Below are 20543 nucleotides of genomic sequence, written 5' to 3' on the forward strand. Positions count from 1 at the left end.
AAGCAATTGGCAACTACGGCATCGATTCTAGGAACGCTAGAGGACAGATGTTGGTGGAATTGGTGGAAAGGAATAGGCTCTGAATAATGAATACCTTCTTCAGGAAGCACAGCAACAGGAAGTGGACCTGGAAAAGCCCTAATGGAGAAACAAGGAATGAAATAGATTTCATACTCTCTGCCGATCCCAGCAAAGTGCAGGATGTAGAAGTGTTAGATAGGGTAAAGTACAGTGACCATAGGTTGGTGAGGTTTAGGATTTCTCTCAATTTGAAGAGAGAAAGAGTAAAACTAGTCGAGAAGAAACAGGCCAACCTAGACGCAGTAAGGGCAAAAGCAGACCAATTCAGGCTGGTGCTCGCAAACAAATAGGCAGCTTTAGAACAGGAAGATGAAGGCAACATTTATTGTATATAAGTTATTTATTCAGCACGAAACCTACCTACCTACACCTCCGAAGGTCTCTGCATCAGCCCCACACTCCCGGCGTGTGTTTAGAACAGGAAGATGAAGGCAACATTTATTGCTATATAAGTTATTTATTCAGCACGAAACCTACCTACCTACACCTCCGAAGGTCTCTGCATCAGCCCCACACTCCCGGCGTGTGTCGGGGAGGGGTATACAAAGAAAATGTTGGTAGAAAATGAAATGTTCGCCACTGAAACATTAAGCAGATGAACTCTGCAGATGGAAGGTGCAGAATACCTGCTACATTTAAGTTTCTGTGACCTGGCTGCCGACGCGCCCACTTCTACGGTCATGGTGCTGACTAAATAAGTAGCTTGATTGCCACGATGCTTAATGCGTGTTTTGAAGCGAATTATTTTGTATGAGTGTTTGGTTCTCCATCTATTACAAGTCACTACTGGTGAATCCTAAGCACGAACGAAGAAAACAAAAAGCTAGATCACTTGCATAACTTTCGAAAGAATGCGATATAACGACAGCCTTTTAATATGTTTAGTTATGCGTTCTGCCAGCCTAACTAATTGTTGGAAGCAAAATACCTTGCAAGTCTTTTTATGAGATGTATCAAATGTGTTTAATATTAAACAAAAAACATCTCGATCCCCACGACTTTTTTTTTTTCAACGAATTTCTTTGCATGTGCCTTGCACAGAGTTATCAGCAACTAAATGTTGGCGGCTGCCACGTTCTCGCGGCTGTTCCATCCTTTTTGTTGTTTGATGTGCGCCATATTATGTGTGTCGTTCGAGACTATATTGTCTAGCGACTAAGCAAGTTCGTTTACTACGCATGTCCAAAAAGTGTTGCAGGGCGTGTTTCTTACGTGTACACTGTGCAAAGCATTTTGCCTGTGAATCTGCGTGTGTCTCATATAGTGCCCTTGCCTCAGCTTGCTTTCTCAAGCACGGGGCTTCACGCTTGCGACTGATCGAGGCCTTCACTTGTTGTTCTTGATGGGCTGTGCTATTTATCCTACGTCTCGCGGCTTCTAGATCTGCTTTTTGCACTCATTAGGTTGGCTCTTCGCCACGACCATTTCAGGCGACATTCCTGGCTCTTGGCACTGCACATGTTGCCTTTCTGTTGTCACATTTGTGCGATGTTTGCGCTTAACCTCACCATTCGCTTGCTGATCGGGCATAAACAGTTAGCTAATCCGAGGTTCAGTGCACGATATTGAGCCTCATACGCACACGTGATGCTTTTCTAACAAGTATTAGGCCTTACTAATTGCAGACGAACCAAGACGGGTCTGCAATTAAGGCTCTGCACTAGGGTAATGGAATGTACCTGACAAATAGTGCGCACTTAGTGAACTTGTCATCAATTCAAGCTTGTGTGGAGCAGACTTGTACACGTTACGGAAAAAAAGTAACCGATCGCAATTACAATTCTTTCAAAAATGTAATTATGGTTACTAATTGCTGCTCCACGAAAGTAATTGAGAAATTATTAAAAATGTAATCAATTAGTTTTTACCTTCCTCCCTACATTTATTAACATTGTGCAAATACAGTAATAAATAGAACGAACTGGCCTGGCTCCTTTAATGCTTCCTCTGCAGCCATTCACATGTTGTTGATGAGATGTTGTTGATGTTGATGCGGCAGCATACCCCGGCAATATCAATGCCTTTGCGATAGTCTCCATGGCAAACGGAGAACCAGTATCAATAGCTACAGTCAGAGTCAAACACTCCGACGTTGCGGAGGAAGCTCGGCCATAGCACTAGCTTTAACGAACCCTAAAATTGAAACAGTTTTAAGTGATGCCAAAACCTTAATAATTACTCGAGAGGAAGAATCTCAAAAATTTCTCTCAAGATCCGCCAAAACTGCCCTGAAAACCGGAGGGACGGGGAACTAATCTGGGTACCGGCTCACTCTGACAACCCTGGGAACGAGGCAGCTCACAATATGCCTCGAGGATTTATCGGCTGAGCCGTGAGCAATGACTCGAGTCCGGAACGCACAGAGGAAGGTCTTGTCGAGAACCGAGGGGTCGCAGCGGAGCGCCAGAACAAGAGGACCAGCTCAGCAGGCTTTCAGAACGGACTAGCGCGTGCCGTGCTTGCGCCGCTGGCACGCGCCGCCCAACTTTATTTTTCTCGTCTGTCGCAGCCGGCCCCAAGGCGCCGGCCGAGAACGCTGACCTTAGCGTTCGCGCTTAGCAGCCTCGGTGGGCGCTACAAGGCCCCCCGCCTAGACGGAACGGCGAAATGTACTCGTCGACGAGGCAGAGATGGGGCTGTCTTGGTGTCGAGCATATCGACGGGTGCGTCAGCGACATCCGCGGGGAGCTCCTTGGGAGGCGTTTCGACGTAGGCTGGTTTGAGGCGGTCCAGCGAAACGACTTCTTCGCGGCCATTCAATAGGATGGTGGCGGACTTCTGCGTCTTGTGGAGGACACGGTATGGTCCGTCGTAGGAGGGTGTAAGAGGCGCCTTGATAGCGTCTCGTCGGAGGAAGACGTGGGACGAGGACTCAAGGTCCGGGTGGACAAAGATGCTGTGGTCCGATGACCGAGGTGGTACGGGGCGCAGGTGCTGAATGCAGTCCTGTAGGCGTTGGAGGTACTGTAGCGGCTGGGGCGAGGGGGCCGAAGAAACGAACAAGTCTCCAGGAAGCCGCAGGGGTGCACCGTAGACGAGTTCGGCCGCTGAACAGCCAAGGTCGCGACGAAGGACGGCACGTAGGCCGAGAAGCACCATAGGAAGGTGGTCGACCCAGTGCTCTCGATCCAGGCGCGCAGTGAGTGCAGCCTTGAGCTGGCGATGGAGCCGCTCAACCATGCCGTTGGCACAGGGATGATATGCAGTGGTACGGCAGTGCTTAGTGCCAAGCAGGCGGTTGAGTGAAGTGAAAAGTGTGCAGTCAAATTGCCGGCCGCGATCAGTTGTCACGATGCTGGGGCAGCCGAAGCGGGAAACCCATGCTGAAACGAAGGCTTTGGCGACCGTTTCCGCAGTGATGTCCGGAATGGGCACGGCTTCGGGCCAACGGGTGAAGCGGTCGATCATTGTCAGAATGTAGCGACAGCCGTGAGAGTGAGGAAGTGGTCCCACCAAATCAAGATGGACGTGGTCAAAACGGCAGCCAGGGGGCAAGAACGACTGTGTGGGAGTCTTCGTGTGGCGGGTCACTTTGGCGGTCTGGCATGCGAGGCATGAGCGGGCCCACTGGCGAACATCGGTGTTGATGCTTGGCCAGACATACCGCTGTGTAACGAGGCGCTGCGTGGCTCGGACGCTGGGATGGCAGATGTCATGAAGTGATTGGAACACCGCACGACGGAAGGCAGTCGGAATGAAGGGGCGAGGTGTAGCCGCTGACATGTCGCACCAGAGGGAGCCAGGCACAAACGGGTGAGGAACGAGTTGTAGACGGAGGGAACGGGGATGGTCACGCAGCGCTTGCAGCTCGGGGTCTTCCATCTGCGCACGAGCTAGACCCTCCCAATCCACAGTCGATGTAGAAGTGCCGAGGGAGGTGATGCGTGAAAGTGCGTCAGCTGCCTCGTTGTCGGTGCCTTTGATGTGCCGGATATCCGTGGTGAACTCCGATATATAGGCCAGTTGACGAACTTCACGTGCGACGTACTTGGAAGAGTTTGTACGGAAGACATACACCAGAGGCTTATGATCAGTTAGAATATAGAATGGCTGGCCCTCCAAGAAGTGCCGAAAGTGCTGGATGGTGGAGTAGATGGCGAGCAGCTCGCGGCCAAAAACGCTGTAGCGAGTCTCGGCAGGTTGGAGCTTCCGAGAGAAGAAACCCAGTGGGCGCCACTCGGAGTTGATTTTCTGCTGGAGAACAGCGCCAATGGCCACACTGGAAGCATCCACCATGATGCGGGTTGGCACGTTAGTTCTCGGGTGTACGAGAAGTACCGCATCGGCAACGGCTTGTTTAGCAGCCCTGAAAGCAGCGTCAGCTTCGGGAGACCAGGAAATCGCAGATGAGGAGCCCTTGGTCGTGCGAAGAAGGTTAGTCAGTGGGTGTAGAAGCTCAGCGCAGTGCGGAATGAAACGTCGGGAGAAATTCACTAGGCCGAGGAACTCACGCAGCTGGCGTAGGGTAGTGGGTGCTGGGAAGTCTTTCACGGCCTGGACGTGAGAGGGCAACGGACGAATTCCCAGCTCCGAGATGTGGTGGCCCAGAAACTCGAGCTCGGAAGATCCAAATACGCATTTCTGGGGGTTGACAACCAGGCCAAATTGTTGAAGGCGTTGAAAGAGTTCCCGGAGGTGACGCTCATGATCTTGTGGATTGGGACTCGCGACGAGGATGTCGTCGATGTAGGCAAATACAGCCGGGAGGCCGCGCGTTACCTCGGCAATGAATCGTTGGAACGTTTGAGCTGCGTTGCGTAACCCAAAGGGCATGCGCACAAACTCAAACAGGCCGAAGGGTGTAGTAATGGCTGTCTTCGGGATATCGGCCGGCTCAACGGGGATTTGGTGATAGGCCTTGACAAGGTCCACCTTACTAAAGATTTTGCATCCCTCCAAATGGCCTGTAAAATCTTGGATGTGTGGAAGGGGGTAGCTATCGTGGACCGTGTGAGCGTTGAGCGCCCGGTAGTCACCGCACGGACGCCAGTCACCCGGTTCTTTCTTGGGCACCAGATGAAGCGGGGAGGCCCAACTGCTGGACGACGGGCGAATAATACCTAGCTGGAGCATGTGCTCGAATTCCCGTTTAGCAATGTCCAGACGCTCACCGAAGAGGCGGCGCGGACGGGCTGCGACAGGTGGACCACGTGTGACAATGTGGTGGGTGACGCTGTGCTTGGGAGGCTGATTTAAATTGCAGGGCCTTGTCACCTCAGGGAAGTCTTCGAGGATACGAGCATACGGGCATGTTGGGATCAGCGTGCGGATGCCGGTGGGAGCGACAGCCGACAGAACGCCAGGGATCGAGAGGCGCGTCTTGCTGTCAATCAGGCGATGGCGGCGCATGCTGACGTCAAGGTCGAAATGAGTCAGGAAGTCGGAACCGAGGATAGGCTGATGGACGTCGGCTACGATGAAGACCCACCGGAATGTGCGCCGCAGGCCTAGGTCGAGAGTGAGGGACCGCAGACCATACGTGGCGATGGAAGTAGAGTTTGCCGCGCGGAGTGTAGGTCCAGGTGACTTATAAGCGCGGTCACGCTTGGAGGACGGCAGTACACTGACCTCGGCACCCGTGTCTACAAGGAACCGCAGGCCGGAAATGCGATCCATGACTATGAAAAGGCGGCCGGGTTGTAAGGCGAGGTCACATGCCGCCGTCAGTGATCTCGCGGTGCGTTTCCCGACCATTCGCATGGGGACTTGCACTGACGGGCGCGTTGCTGGAAAGTGCGATGGTACCAGCAGATAGGCGAGCGTCGAGGACTGCGCGAGCGGCGACTGGTCGAGGAAGAAGGACGGCGGCTGGGACATGAGGTGGAGCCGCGCTCGTCATGGGAGGACGTCCCAAGGGCGTCGATGGAAGCGGCGAGCTGGTCGATCCGGGACTCTAAGCGGGCCATGGTTGAGGACTGTGGCGTTGAAGAGAGGGCGGCGACTGAAGGAGAAGTCGCGTCGTGGATTCGATCAGCGAGCTGGGCGAGGCGGTCGAGGGTCAAGTCCTCTGTAGCGGCCAAGACAAGGCGGGTGGACTGTGGTAAGCGCTGCAGGAAGAGCTCCCTCAACAGCGCACTGTTCGAGTCGACGTTGCTTGTGCCCAGGAGCTGTCGCATGCTGTTGAGCAGCTGGGAAGGGCGGCGATCTCCAAGGTCCTCGGAGGTAAGCAGCTGCTGGATGCGCGCGCTCTCAGACGCCGTGGTACGTTCTAAAATGCTCTGCTTCAGTTGCTGGTATGGGGCATCACTCAAAGGTGCAGCGATAACGTCCGCCACTTCCTGAGCCACCTCAGGAGACAGGTTGCAAAGCAAGTGGCGAAACCGCGAAGTCTCCGAGGTGATGTTGTGCAGATCGAAGGTGGCTTCGACTTGGGCGAACCAAACCTGCGGGTTGTGGCGCCAGAACGAGGGCAGGCGGAGCTGTAGAGCTGCGACGTCCCGTGGGCGCGAGGTAGCGTCAGGCGGGAGGTTGCCTGAGGGCGGGAGGTTGCTGGGGTCGGTCATCTCTTAGGCCGGAGTCACCACTGTCGAGAACCGAGGGGTCGCAGCGGAGCGCCAGAACAAGAGGACCAGCTCAGCAGGCTTTCAGAACGGACTAGCGCGTGCCGTGCTTGCGCCGCTGGCACGCGCCGCCCAACTTTATTTTTCTCGTCTGTCGCAGCCGGCCCCAAGGCGCCGGCCGAGAACGCTGACCTTAGCGTTCGCGCTTAGCAGCCTCGGTGGGCGCTACAGTCTCATCAGTTACCAGGAAATCACCCAATACTCTTCCAAACCCGGTCAGGATGCACTACATCAACCCACACGAATTCAAACCCGATTACTCCAAATGTGGCCAGAGAGCCACGATGGAACACATCTTTTGGAACTGCCCCACAGACCCACCACCCAAAGAACTCCAGAAGCATGTAAGCTCGGAAAAGTGGGAGACCTTGCTGGCCAGCTCTGATCCGGAATAAAAGTCTGGGTCACAGTGTGAGCCCCAGAGGTCGCCTTCAGCACCAACTAAGCGCCATCTGGCGGGGTTGCAGAACCCATCACTCCCAGTACATAGATTAAAGTTTTATGACTGACTGTAGGGGCTAGGGGAAGGCACTCCTGACATGGCGGCTGAAAAACTGAAAAATTGTCCATAGGTAATTCCCTGGCACCAACGTCCAAAGTGGCCGTCGCTATCGAGCCACAGAAGCGCTGTTTCAATTTGCCTAACAACATCTGGTGGACCTCGTCTCGATGCCCATCACTCTTCAGCCATTTAGACTTAAATGACTTATTGTAATTGATGCAATCAAACGCTCCTTGAAAAGGTGGCCAAATCTGTAATGTAATTTTATATAATGCTGAATACTATTCAGCCCTACAAATACTGTCGAGGTGTTACAGTCACTAAAACAAGGTGCATTAGAGTCACGCAATATATCAAACAGATAGAAACATAAGTTTAACATACAAAAACTTCTGTCTATATCAGATAAGTCGTAGACTGCACACCAAGTGAAGAAAAATTGAGCAGTAGCTTTTGCTACCTATAAAGGCCGCCTATGTACACTTCCAGGAGAGTGGGAGAGAATTTTATTATAAAAGGAAAGTTCAGAGGTTGGGCTTCTATGGGAGAAGAACAAATCTGCAAGCCTGCCATGTTCAGGTGATCCAGGCATAGCTGCAGGACGCGGTTTGTGGGAAGGAGGTAACCCGTGTGCACGTTTTCATTCCTTTGGGCTCTGTAGTTCCCGCCAAATTTAAGTGCTCATAAATGCATCGCCTGTCAGAGCTCGTTTCGTCAAAAATGTTTCCTGGTTACGTATAATCGGATACTGAAAAAAGATTACTACGGCCACGAAGCTGCAGTGTTGCGCGTAGCAGTGCATGCTTACATTCATATCTGGCACGTATATAAACGCAGTGAAGTGCTCTTCCTGCAGCCGCGTAGTAGCTTTGAGAAACACGACGCATTTATGAACGTATTATCTAAAATGGAATGATTTGGTAATATTTTTGTGTGCGACTGTACTTATTATACCGTTTGCTTTTTTCACAACATTACATATTGTGTAATTACTCAGTTTGTCTTATGCTTTACTTGTTATGCTTGTGTTTGGTTTTAGTTTGGTTTTATTTGTTCACACACATGTATGCACTTTTGCAACACGCGTGCCGTGGCTGCAGCGACACTCTCCAGAAAAAAATCACAGCATATCCACGAAGTGAATGATGATGAGTGGGCGAAGCACCGGGGGATCATTCGGGTAAACCACAGCTACGGACGAGAGATAAAGAGAGCGCGCGTCGGGAACGAGAGACTCAAGGTAGTTTTATCAGCTGTATAAACTTGGACATGCAGCAGCACCAGCAACGTGCAGAACTGTTGTCGACGCCGTCGGCGTTATGCCCGCGTTCGCACCGAACGCGCGCAAAGTGGAACCGGAACCGGAACGCCATCTAGTGAACACTTCATAAAACTACAGGTGGCTACATACTACTACTACTGCTACTACTACAGAGGAGGGAACGACCCACACCCTAAGGAGCTTCGCCCCTAAAAGTAATTGAATTACAGTTAGCGTTACCGAGAAAACAAAGTAATTGCTAAATTACAAAATTTCATTCGTAATGCGATCTGCATGGTGCGAGTGTGTCTACGAGGACGCCACTGGGGCCCGTTACGCCTTTTGCAGCTTTTGCATCTGGGCCAGTGTGAACGGAGCAAACAGGCTCAAAGGTGGCATATACAGCAACTCTGGCAAGACGAATCGCGGCCACGCTTTTAAACAGCGGAGCTGTTTAAAGCTGGAACCGCATGGCGCGTTTTTCGCTCGCGAAAAACGCGACGCGCGGCGAACGCCCGCGTTGCCGCCGACGCGCGAGCACCCGCACGAAAAAATGGAGCGGCGCTTTCGCGCCACGTTTTCCGGGTGGCCAGACAACATAACTCCCAACGACATGAATTGTCTTTTTTGCCGCATGTATATTATTCCTTTAAAATTACAGGACACTACAATAAAAATAATCTTCGTGTAATTAGACAGCGACATTTTTTCCAAAGTTTATTTATCAAGCTTCATTTCAAACAGCATATTGTGTTCTAAACTGCGACTATGTATCTTCTGCATGCTGAGTGGCCGCTGCTTGTTTACAACTTCACGTAGAAAATGGAGTGTTGGCAGCTTACTACCGAGCAGAGGAGGCGATTGCTACTATTTAGGGCCTCATTGAAGGTTGCTTTGTCCATATTGGTTGAACTTGATGCGCGAACGAACACGTGTTTCCTTCGACACGCGCGCCAGTTCTGCCGAGAAAAAAAAAATTACACCATCTTCCCGTAGGGGAACCCTGAGTAGTATGCGAAGCAGCCATGGGGTCGACTCAAGGTAGTTTTGTCATCTCTATAAACTTGCACATGCAGCAGCACCAGGAACGCGCAGAACTGTTGTCGACGCCGTCGGCGTTTTACCCGCGTTCGCACCGAACGCGGGTAAAACGCTGACGGCGTCGACAACAGTCCTGCGCGTTGCTGGTGCTGCTGCATGTCCGAACGCGCGCGGCGTTAGTGACTGTTGCCGGAAGCTGGCTTCTGGAAACGGAAGCGGAAGTGGAAACGGAAGTGGAAGCCGGCTTCCGGTTCCGGCTACCGGAAGCCGGCAGATGTGCATGCACAGTAGGGGTGTGGACGCCGCACGGCGGAGGGAAGGAGGGACATAGCCCCGACCATAAGCTGCTTCGCATCTAAAAAAAAAGTTCCGCCAAAAAGGCTCTGCCGAGATGCGTAAATTCCCTGAGCGATGCGCGGAGAGCAGGGCCATCTGGTGGCAAAACCAAAAAGCCAAAATGCCACGTGACTGCACGCGGACGCGACGCGCGAGGCGTTTTTTTTTTTACTGCGAGTAGCAGAACGCGACGGCGCGATTTCGTGATGGATCCTGCTGGGACGCGCGCTTCAGAACGACGCGCGCGTCCCACCATCCGCTCGTCAATCGCGCCTGAAATCCCGCCATGCGGTTCCGGCTTAAAAGACCCCTAAACCACCCAGAGGTGTAAATTTAGTTGTGGTGTTGCAGTTGTGCACGAGTCTACAACGAACATGTAGCCGCGAGAATTTTTCGAAATGGTGCCATAATAGCGGAGTTACACGCGTTTGATGATCGAAAAACGTCCCTCGCTCGTTTCGCTCTTTCCTTCGCTATACTCTCCTCGTCGGCTGGTCTGCCCTCGCTAGAGTGTACACTCTCCGAGTGCTTCTCGAAATGTCACGTGACATACGTCATCGCCAATGGGCTTCTCGAAACACTGCCTACTTCCGGTTAAGGCACGTCCACGCTAGCCGCAAACATACCGACGGCGAACTGGCCTCCAATGCAGTGTTGCCAACCATAGGGTAATTGCCATACTTGTAGGGTATTTTCGAAATTTTTCGGGCAGCGTAGGGTAGTAGGGCGGTAATGCGATTTTCTTACCAGGCGTAGGGTAATTTTCACTTTTTGCAAGAACGCCCGTGTGCTTGCGTTGTAGTGTGTGCAGTTAAAGAACCCCAGGTGGTCAAAATTAATCTGGCGCCCTCCACTACGGCGTGCCTCATATTTAGAACTGGTTATGACACGTCAAACCCCAGAAAAAACTTTTTGCTCGTCAACGGTCAGGGAAAAATGAACCGTTGACAAGTGACTTTAAAAACCAGCCGATCGATGCGACAGCTCCGACGGTGCTATTCTCGACACGGATCCGAAAACTAAATCGTTCTTTGAATAAAATTGGAGCTGTTTTAATTGAAATCTCACCAACATAGGGCAGGGCCGGAAGATGGAACTTCACATATCTCTGTGCTAGCATTGTTATTCGTACTCACTAACTCACTTTTCAGAAAAATCAGAACGCGCGCTGAACTCGCAACTGCATTTTATTATGTAGTTCTTCACTTTATCCCTGGTTTGCTTAGCCTGTCTTTTACATCATGAAACCAAACCACCTCGCCCACCTTTCAATTATTTTCCTTTATACGAGTAGTTTAGGAGCCGTTAGAATCGGAGCTGTCTGCGACGGCACGGCGCGGCGCGCCGATCCTGTGGTCCCTTGTTTTGCTTACATTGATTTGCTACGTTTTGTTATGGCCTTTTCTTATATGCAACACAACGACCTACACCGGACTAGTAAGCCACACTACAATCTTTTGATCAATAAAGACTTTAATCACTCTCTCGCTCCCTTCCACTTCTGGGAGACGATGTGCGCTCAGGCGCGTACGCTCGCTTTTGGTATGCGCTTTTTTTCCCTAATTATTTCGATGACAGTCGCGACCGACTTTAGCGCCACCGCACATCTATCACGTCGTATTGTGAAGTATAGTCTGTAATTTATTATTATTCCACTGTGCTATTTTAGGTGTAGGGTAAAATGTAGGGTAATAAAAAAACTGTGTAGGGTAAAGTAGGGTAATTTTGACTGTGACGTATAGGGTATTTCCTAAAAAATGGTTGGCAATACTGCTCCAGTGCCGTTGAACGTCTGCCGCGCGAGAGGTGTCCAAAGTAGACGGCAGTTCGGCCGGCGCCCGCCCGCTGCACGATCAACGGGCCAATCGACGACCGCGAAGCTGCGCGCCTCCGCCACCGGCAACGAAAACATCGGCTGCAGCTCAGCTGCAGTGCACGGCTACCGACGGGAGACGACCGGCTCGGCTGTGCTCGCATCCCAGCCGACGGCGCCGCCAATATCAGCGTATTTTTCTTCTTTGTGTACAATTATTGCGAAGAGAGATAACAACGATAAGAAAATATTGCTGCTTGTGAGCGTCGGTAATTTAAAGCCCCTATATTTATAAAAGTAGCGCCATTCTTAGATCTTGCCGCCACCGCGCTCACCCCGGCGCTTCCTCCTCGCCCTCTCTTAGCCGCCTCCTGTCGCCCCAGCCTCCTCCGCTCCCCCATTGGCCAATCCGTGTCACGTGGAAGTTCGCGTCGCGCTTTTGTATATTTTTTTCTTTCCAGCGCGCTCCGACTGCCATTCTCGGGCCTGTGCGACGAAAGTGCTGTACGCACAAACGGATCAAACGTGTTAGGGACAAGAACTTCGTTGTGATGGCATGCTGCTGCGCCTTAAGTTGCCGCAACCGACAAGGCGAGGGCAAAAGGCTTTTTTTGTTCACCATCCGGCGTGCGCAAACGCTTGCTGCACACTTGATATTTGCGCCGTCTCGCATCGTCGCGTTGCTACTTCCAAAACGACATTATTAAGACCAGTTACTGACTGACGAAGCAAAATCGCGCCTCAAGAACGTCTCCGCAGGGCGCAATCGAAGTTTTCCTCGGATTTCCTCTGGTAGCGCGTTAGCTGTCGTCAGCCACGGCAGGCCCGACGCAGGCGGCGCCACTGTCGATATCGCGCCTCGATCGCGCTGGTCGCGCCGAGCGCGATAGTGGAACGGAGGAGGAGGGAAGTGGATGGCGCTACTTTTCTTATATAGGGGTTTTACGGTAATTCATTTAGAAGCGCCGTCCGCTTTAGCTTTGAAGGGAACCGGAAAAGGCCTAGTGACGATATCGGCGGTGAGGCTGCCGCACAAATGAGTCCCGGTCTCATCCTCTCTACGTACAGCAAGGAAATCTCGCCTTTCGCGAGCAAGAACCGCTGTAGAACGGCGGCCCGCGAATGGCAAATGGCGTGCGATAAGTTACCGGGCCGGTAACGTGGACTAATTGCGCTTCTCGGCTACGCGCTGTTACTGCGGTGCCAGCCCGTATTATGCGAAGCGTACCGCTATAGACCCTGTGTTGCGCGCACGTCTGGAAATACCAACACTGTCACACTCTGTTTACGCAGCTAATCAGACCGCTAAGCACGACTGTGTTGGAACGCGAGCGATTTGACACTTGCGTTGCGGGCTGTAATTACCGATTCGCAAGGGCGCACAAGCGAGCAACACGACGAAGAGCAGAGAGCGCGCGTACCTTCTAGCAGACAAACCGGAAGTCGTAGGTTCTTGTTCGGCCAGTGGGCATCGTCATCGCCGCTGACATCACCAGATTCACCCTGCTGACATCGTGACGACCATAGAGTTTCTCACTATAACTAGAGTGACCTAGTACACTCTACTATAACACATATAATATAGTGAGAAACTATGGTGACGACCGCTGGGGATACCGGAAAAGCCAGGAGAGCAGGACGGCGTTTTTTTTTTTTTTTTTTTTTTCCCTTGTGGTGCGCCCGCATCGCGTAGCGCTGCAGCGTTTGGCATCGTTGATCGTGACGGCATTCTGAACTCTCTGCGGGTGTTTACTTGAAATGTTCAAAAAATATCTGAGGTGGTTTAGGGGCCCTGCGTTGTTGTCAACACACATTCGACCCTCTGACAACAACCAGATTCACCCTGCTGACATCGTGACGACCATATAGTTTCTCACTATAACTAGAGTGACCTAGTACACTCTACTATAACACATATAATATAGTGAGAAACTCTATGGTGACGACCGCTGGGGATACCGGAAAAGCCAGGAGAGCAGGACGGCGTTTTTTTTCTTTCTTTTTTCTTTTTTTGTGGTGCGCCCGCGGCGCGTAGCGCTTCAGCGTTTGGCATCGTTGATCTTGACGGCATTCTGAACTCTCTGCGCGTGTTTACTTGAAATGTTCAAAAAATATCTGAGGTGGTTTAGGGGCCCTGCGTTGCCTAGCAACCACCTCGCGGAGCAGCGTGTGCTTCGCCTCCTCCGTGCCGTGCACATGTTGCCTTGACATGGGAGGTTAGAATAACTTCTAAATAACATGTTAAATGGGACGTTAAGGAGAGGGAAGGAGAGCGTGCGCGCGGTGCGCGCTATACTCGGCAGAGAGAAAAAGAAAATGAAAGCGCGCGAGAGAGAAAGAAAGAAATTGTAGCAGCACCAACGAGGCAATGCGCAGAGCTGCTGCCGACGCCGTTCGCGTTTCCCCGCGTTCGCGCCGAACGCGCGCGGTGTCCGTGACTACAGCAGGCGCCTCTGGCTTCGGTTCGGCAGGTTTCGACCAGCCAGTGTGAAGGCGCAGCTTGGCCATGACTTCACCGGGGAGATACAGGTCATAACTCTCGTTGACTCTTTGGCGAGTACATGTAGCCTTGACTTGGGACGACCAAAGAAGATCCAGACACCCGAAGAAGAAGCCGATCATCTTGAAGCGCGTCGCGCGGCCAAGCGAGAATCTGCGCGTCGGTGGCGAGGCGATTCGGAATACCGTGCCTAGCAGCACTTAGCATTTCCTAGCAAAACTTAGCCAAGGCATGTAAAACCTGGAAAAAGCTAGGTCGATCACCAGCTCCGCCGTTTGCTCTAGCCTTGCACCACTAGTGCAAGCTGCCCACGTTTTTTTCTTTTTCTTTGCTACCTCTAGCAGCGCTCACCGTCACCGTCCCCGCAGCGCATGGCACGTTGAAGACTGGACATATCCCGGTGTTAGGACAGGGTTGAAATGCGGCGCCGGGCAGCTGCGGCGACGGCGGCTGCCCATATGCTGGCGGCTGATTTGGCCCCTGTGGCGGATACGGTGGCTGTGGCGGATACTGTGGCTGTGCCGGATACGGTTGCGGCGGTTGCGGCGGTTGTGGTGGCGGTGGCGGTGGGGGTTGCGGCGGTTGCGGCGGCGGCGGCGGTGGCGGCTGCGGCTGCAGCGGTGGATCTTGTAGATACTGAGCGTACGGTGCATTGTCCACAGGAGGGTCGTCACCGGTTTGGAACATGGCCGCCAATCCATGAAGTGGTCCCGGCGGCGCCGGCGGAATTCCGGCAGGAGACGTCGTGCACGGGTTTCCGGGAGCACACGGGGAGAGGGTTCCGGGGCACATGGGCTGTGCGGGGCACATCTGCAGCAGAGGGGGGGGAGAAAGGGAGTGCTTTAATGCGAACCATGCTTTGCCTACTTGAGGCCACTTACAGCCTTTCCATCTAGCCTCTTGCGTTGATCCAGTGATCCAACTTGTGTACTAGCTTGGACTACTAGGTATACGTGCCCGTAATTGTGATGCAGTCGTGGCTGCTTCTTTGACTGGATATATATATCAGGATATGCATGGCTTGCATGACATGGCATTTCGGCAATTATATATGCGCTCGTGGTCGTGATGGCGTCGTAATCGGACCTTTAGCTGTATATAAATCAGTATACGCATCGGACGGCCATCGTAAGGCGCCCGCGGCGCTCCGGAGCACTGCGCCGCCGATGGCAGCCGTTAGAGCAATGACATGTGATGCAGACGCACGCATGATACTTCCAGGGACATTGCAGTGCGGTTTCCGAGGTCGGACTAACTGGAAAACACATTTCCGTGCGTCTACTCTGGAGACGAATTGCAGCTTGCACGAGTCAAGTCACATTCAAGATATCGGGTGTAGTATAAAAAAGAAAACTAGTGCAAATTGCGCTGCTAATGCATCCCGCAAACAAAGCTCACCGCGACTAGCTAAGACGTAGAGCTAGATGTAAGCAACAGCCTTTCTATTACTGTTCCTCCAGCAGTTTGTTGTTTTGCTGCTCAAAAAAGATTATCGTGTACCTAATGAACGTAGACTGGCGAATCAGCGCAGAGAGAATGGAAAGCACTTTTCTCTGCAAAGTCCGGGAATTAATATCTCGAAACGTGTCATCCTGGGAATTCGTTCCAAGTGAATCCGCCTTGCGAACTCCATGGCTAGAATTTGTAAATTGCAACATGGGCCATAAGGTGATTAGTCAAACGGTTAATTAGTGAATATTTGTTAGTCGATTATGCATTTCATTTTTTTGTGCAAGTCATGCCCGCCTCTGAGTAGAGCTCATGAACTTGCATTGTGCTATCTGCCACAAGCAACCTTTCAAAATTTTTAAAAGTGTTCGCTCAAACACCCTGTCTATATATATATATATATATATATATATGTGTGTGTGTGTGTGTGTGTGTGTGTGTGTGTGTGTGTGTGTGTGTGTGTGTGTGTGTGTGAGAGAGAGAGCTAACCACACACCCACACACAAAACAGTTCCTGGTTCGACAACACTGGGGATCAATTACAACAAATGATTGAGGACCTTAACCGAGAAGATTAAGAGTAAAGTTGAAGATTAATACGCAGAAGACAAAGATAATGTTCAATAGCCTTTCAAAGGAACAATAATTCATGATTGCCAGCCAGCCTCTAGAGTCTGTTCAGGAGTACGTTTATCTAGGTCAATTACTCACAGGGAACCCTGATCATGAGAAGGAAATTTAAAGAATAAAAATGGGTTAGAGTGCATACAGCAGTCATTGCTAAATCGTGATTGGGAGCTTACCACTGCCGTTGAAAAGAAGTGTACAATCATTGCATTCTACCGGTGCTAACATATGGGGGAGAAACTTGGAGGTTAACAAAGAATCTCGAGAACAAGTTAAGGACCGCACAAAGAGCGATGGAACGCAATGCGTGGGGTAGATAACCGGTGGCCGATTAGAGTTACAGAGAATGGGGGCCAAGGGAAGAGGAGCGTAGTCGAGGACGGCAGAAAATTAGGTGGGGTGATGAAATTAGGAAATTTGCTGGCGCAAGTTGGAATCGGCTAGCGCAAGACAGGGGTAATTGGAGATCGCTTGGAGAGGCTTCGTCGTGGAGTGGACATAAATATAAGCTGATGGTGATATGCAATGTCTCATGTGACCTGTGCCAAAATTAAAAAAAAAAAAAAAATGTGAGTGCCACGTAGTTGGACAGAACCAAGGTAATGTTTGTAGTCGCTCGGCACAAGTCAGGCAAGAATTGCTTATTTCGCCAAATTACATAATTATTTATTAATAATTAGTCAACTTCATGAAGTATTATATTCAGACCAAAAGTATAAATGAGAAAATTGTAGACCATTATGAAAAATTCGTGATCTGTCCTTTTGTTGCTCTTGCGTGCTACACGGAAGTTTTTTCCCAAGCCTGGAAGAAAGTCCACGAAGCAAATATATTTTTTTATTTAAAATGTATAAAAAAAGTGGCTACTTTCAGGCTACTTACATTGTTGCTGCAACGTTCAGCAGCCTCAGCTTCTCCGGACGCCTATCTGGTTCAGAAATCAAACGCCTCTAAATTTTGTATTAGCATTATTTTTTAAAAAGATCGTGCAATGCGGGGGGTATAAACGTAAGCCTTGTGAACTTTGCTAGCATCTCTTTCACGCCTTCACCGAGCCGTACCGCGGGCAGCCGAGGCGAGAAAAGTCCTAGATGCCATATTTATCGATAATACCGTTACTTATCTAAGAAATGTGTGAATACAAACAAATACGTCGATGAAGTGTGCTCTATTTCGCGCGTAGGGGCTCGCTAGCAACGATTGTTCCTCCCGGTATAGCGTCAAAAATCAGGACCCGACTCTGCGTGTATTTGCCGTACAGCTGTGAGGTTTTCGTTGGCATTGAACTCGTTTTAGAGTGGCATACGCAAATCGTTTACTGCGCGATGCAGATGTGCGTATATCTGCGTTGGTGGCACGACGAGTCGTGCCAGTAAGACCTGCGCAACGATTTTACAAGACGAAAATTTCCAACTGGGTTTTTCATAGTCTAATGGGCCCTTTTTCCGGCGTGTTGTCTGACCCAACGGATGGTCTCGACGCGGGCGTGTTTCCCCATATAAGTTTGCGATACCAACCACGGCCACGCGAAGTCCTGTATGGGACCCATGGTGGGCTGCATACATCTTCTGCATAGCTGCCAACATTTACGTTGTCATCGTAAAACGTCCTGATATGGAGCTGTTTACCATTGTGGTATAGGCGCTTGTAGTATTACGATATTCTGTTTATTTGCGGCCATCTTAGGGACAGAATCTATTTGAAAATATGCATATGTATACAATTGTCTGCAGATTTTCAGTGCCTGACTTTAGTGGCCCGCTCGATTATTCATACGCGTGCCCGCGGCAGCGCCACCCACTCCACTGAACCTGTGTATAACGGCGACCATGTTTTCGTGCGCACGTGATTATGTCATGAATAAACTTCACGAATATTTTCGTCTGTACCCGCTGCGGTGACTTAGCTAAGGCGTTGCGCTGCTGAGCACGAGATCGCGGAATGGAATTCCGGCCGCGGCGGCCGCATTTCGATGGAGGCGAAATGCAAGAACAACGCCCGTGTGCTTGCGTTGTAGTGCACGTTAAAGAACCCCCAGGTGGTAAAAATTAATCCGGAGCCCTCCACTACGGCGTGCCTCATAATCAGAACTGGTTTTGGCACGTAAAACCCCGGAAAAGAAAAAAAAAAGATTTTCGTCGGTGATCCAGACTATTCCGGCTGTGAATATAGAGGAGTGTGCCTGTTTACAGCGTTCCTACAGAACAGGAGCTGTGAATTATTTTAATAAACGGTCCATATCTTAAGTACTAAAGCAAGTTTAAGCATTTGGAACCAGAATTTGGTATTTTGGGGTTTCCGCTGTAGTATTTCTTTAACCTCATAGTTGGCAGGTCTGCTTCCGCGATTTCGTGTGCGGCTATAGGGGGGCCCTTCGCTTCTCCGCGATCCGTCCTCGCCGTACCTGCCCGGGAGCTTTCGTGGTGCCGTTCGTTGTGGCGTTCTCCGCACTGCCGCCGCCTCCAACGGCGTTCAGGATGAGTCCCACGACAAGCGAGACGAAGAAGGACACTACGATGGTCACCACCACCACGATCACCATGAGCTTGGGCTCGATGGCGCCCTTCGGCGGCGGCGGCGGCGACACGTCCGAGGCGTCCTCCTCGTCCGATCCCATGCGGCTCGCGGTCAACGACGCGGGTAACCTGAACGCCATCCTGGCGGCCGGCCTGCTGCAGCAGCGGTGCTGACGGCGGCCGACGAAGGCCGCGCTCTGCTTCGCTCTTCTTCTTCGTCACCGCGCTGGCCGCAGGAACTGCGCGATGCCCATGCTTCCTGCCGCCTCTGATGATGATGGAGCCGCGGCGTGGACCACGGGCTCGGCCGCGCCCACTCGTTCTGTATGCCGTGTGTACAGTCGATTAGTACAACACGTAACGCCGCACTTGTAGACGACGTCCGCCGCGCGTGCATTAAGGCGGCGTTGAACTTCTGATTTCGTCGATTGGTCGGGATTCGTGCACTGATACGTCCTCGGTGATATTGGCTCATTCATCGTGCCGCTGTGGTCATAGGCTTATAGCTCGACTGATGGTCTTGCTTGGCGGTAGGAGCACGCCGTAAGCGGGCGACAGAAACGTCGTACTAGGTCGCACTTCTTCCGACGCCGCTGCGCAGGCGTCTGGGATGCAGAGCTACAGCGATGATCGTATACAGGTCGTTGATGTCAGGTTATCCCTCAGTGTGGTCGTGCATACGCATGATGTTGCAATTTCACAATCTTTGTTCGAGTTTTCGTCACCGGGCAGTCGTGAAAACGGTGTCAGTCGCCAGACTCGGTGAGCAGAAAAAGGCGTCATTTGACGTTCGCTGTTTGCACGGGTATTGCTCTGTGTGAAGCTGCTGAAGTAGCTTGCCCGGTTGCGTCATTGGGCTGGCCTACGGCGAAGAGCCCCTATACGCATCGTCACTTTTCGAAGGTTTTGTAGCGTTTGCTGACAGAAACCACGAGCATGCTGCGGTTGCAGTTTACAGGAGCATTAATCGACGTCTCGACGGCTTGTTGCTGCCCGTGGAGACGTCGTAATGTGTGTCTTCTCTGCCGATTCAGACTGGGAAAATGGATCACTACGTGTCGACTGCGTGCAAGGAAGCAGTATTCTCTGGGTCCAGGTGTCTCTTTGTTTTAGAGCTCGCTTGAGCGTGGTTATGTAGCCTTGTTAAATCTGCTGGTAGGTCAGCACTGAGGCCAAGGCCACACCTCGAAAAAAAAAAAAAAACGCACTTTCGGGTATATTTTGTCGCCGAACAATAATCGTTATCAGTGTTGCATACACTTCTGCGCTCACCGCCTTTTTTGTCAGGAACACTATGTCACGCTGCATGCCATTCGCGTGCCGCGACCGTGTCGTTGAAGAAAGTAAACGCACGCAAGATAGATGGCGATTATTGTTTGCGGACAAGGTACGTCCTCAAACCTGATTAACTCAGAGCTTCTGTAAGTTTCGTAATACGGGGCGATGATTCATTATATTAAAAGCGCGCGGTCAAGTGATACTTTTTGTCTCGCGGTGTGTGAAGCCATATGTGTGAAAGTCGCTTGTGTTATAGTGTGCCTCATTTGCCATGTTTCTATTTTTTCGTAGTGTATATATTGAATGTATACCAAATAGGCCGTTGGCTAGGGGTCTAGATATTTGCATATACTTCTATATTGTCCTCATTTAGGAATAAATGATGATGATGCTAATTATGATTTATAGTTTGGAGCAGACAATAAGTTGCGTCACGTGAGGATAGTTCGAATCCGGTATGTTGAGACAAATGGAATCGCAGCTTTGTTGAATGCCTTATAAAAAAAATACACCTGTGGTTGATATGGTTGCAGCATGTTTATTCTCTTTTTAAGGATATGATGGCTCCTTGGCCGAAGT

General features: G+C 51.1%; 1 protein-coding gene across 1 annotated transcript in view; it reads left to right on the top strand.

The window, feature by feature from the left end:
- LOC119442575 (S phase cyclin A-associated protein in the endoplasmic reticulum-like) overlaps positions 1–20543 on the top strand; it is a 168394-nt gene that overhangs the window by 104015 nt on the left and 43836 nt on the right. The window lies entirely within an intron of this gene.

The sequence above is a fragment of the Dermacentor silvarum genome, chromosome 2 (genome assembly GCF_013339745.2).
Source record: "Dermacentor silvarum isolate Dsil-2018 chromosome 2, BIME_Dsil_1.4, whole genome shotgun sequence".
Taxonomy (NCBI): domain Eukaryota; kingdom Metazoa; phylum Arthropoda; class Arachnida; order Ixodida; family Ixodidae; genus Dermacentor; species Dermacentor silvarum.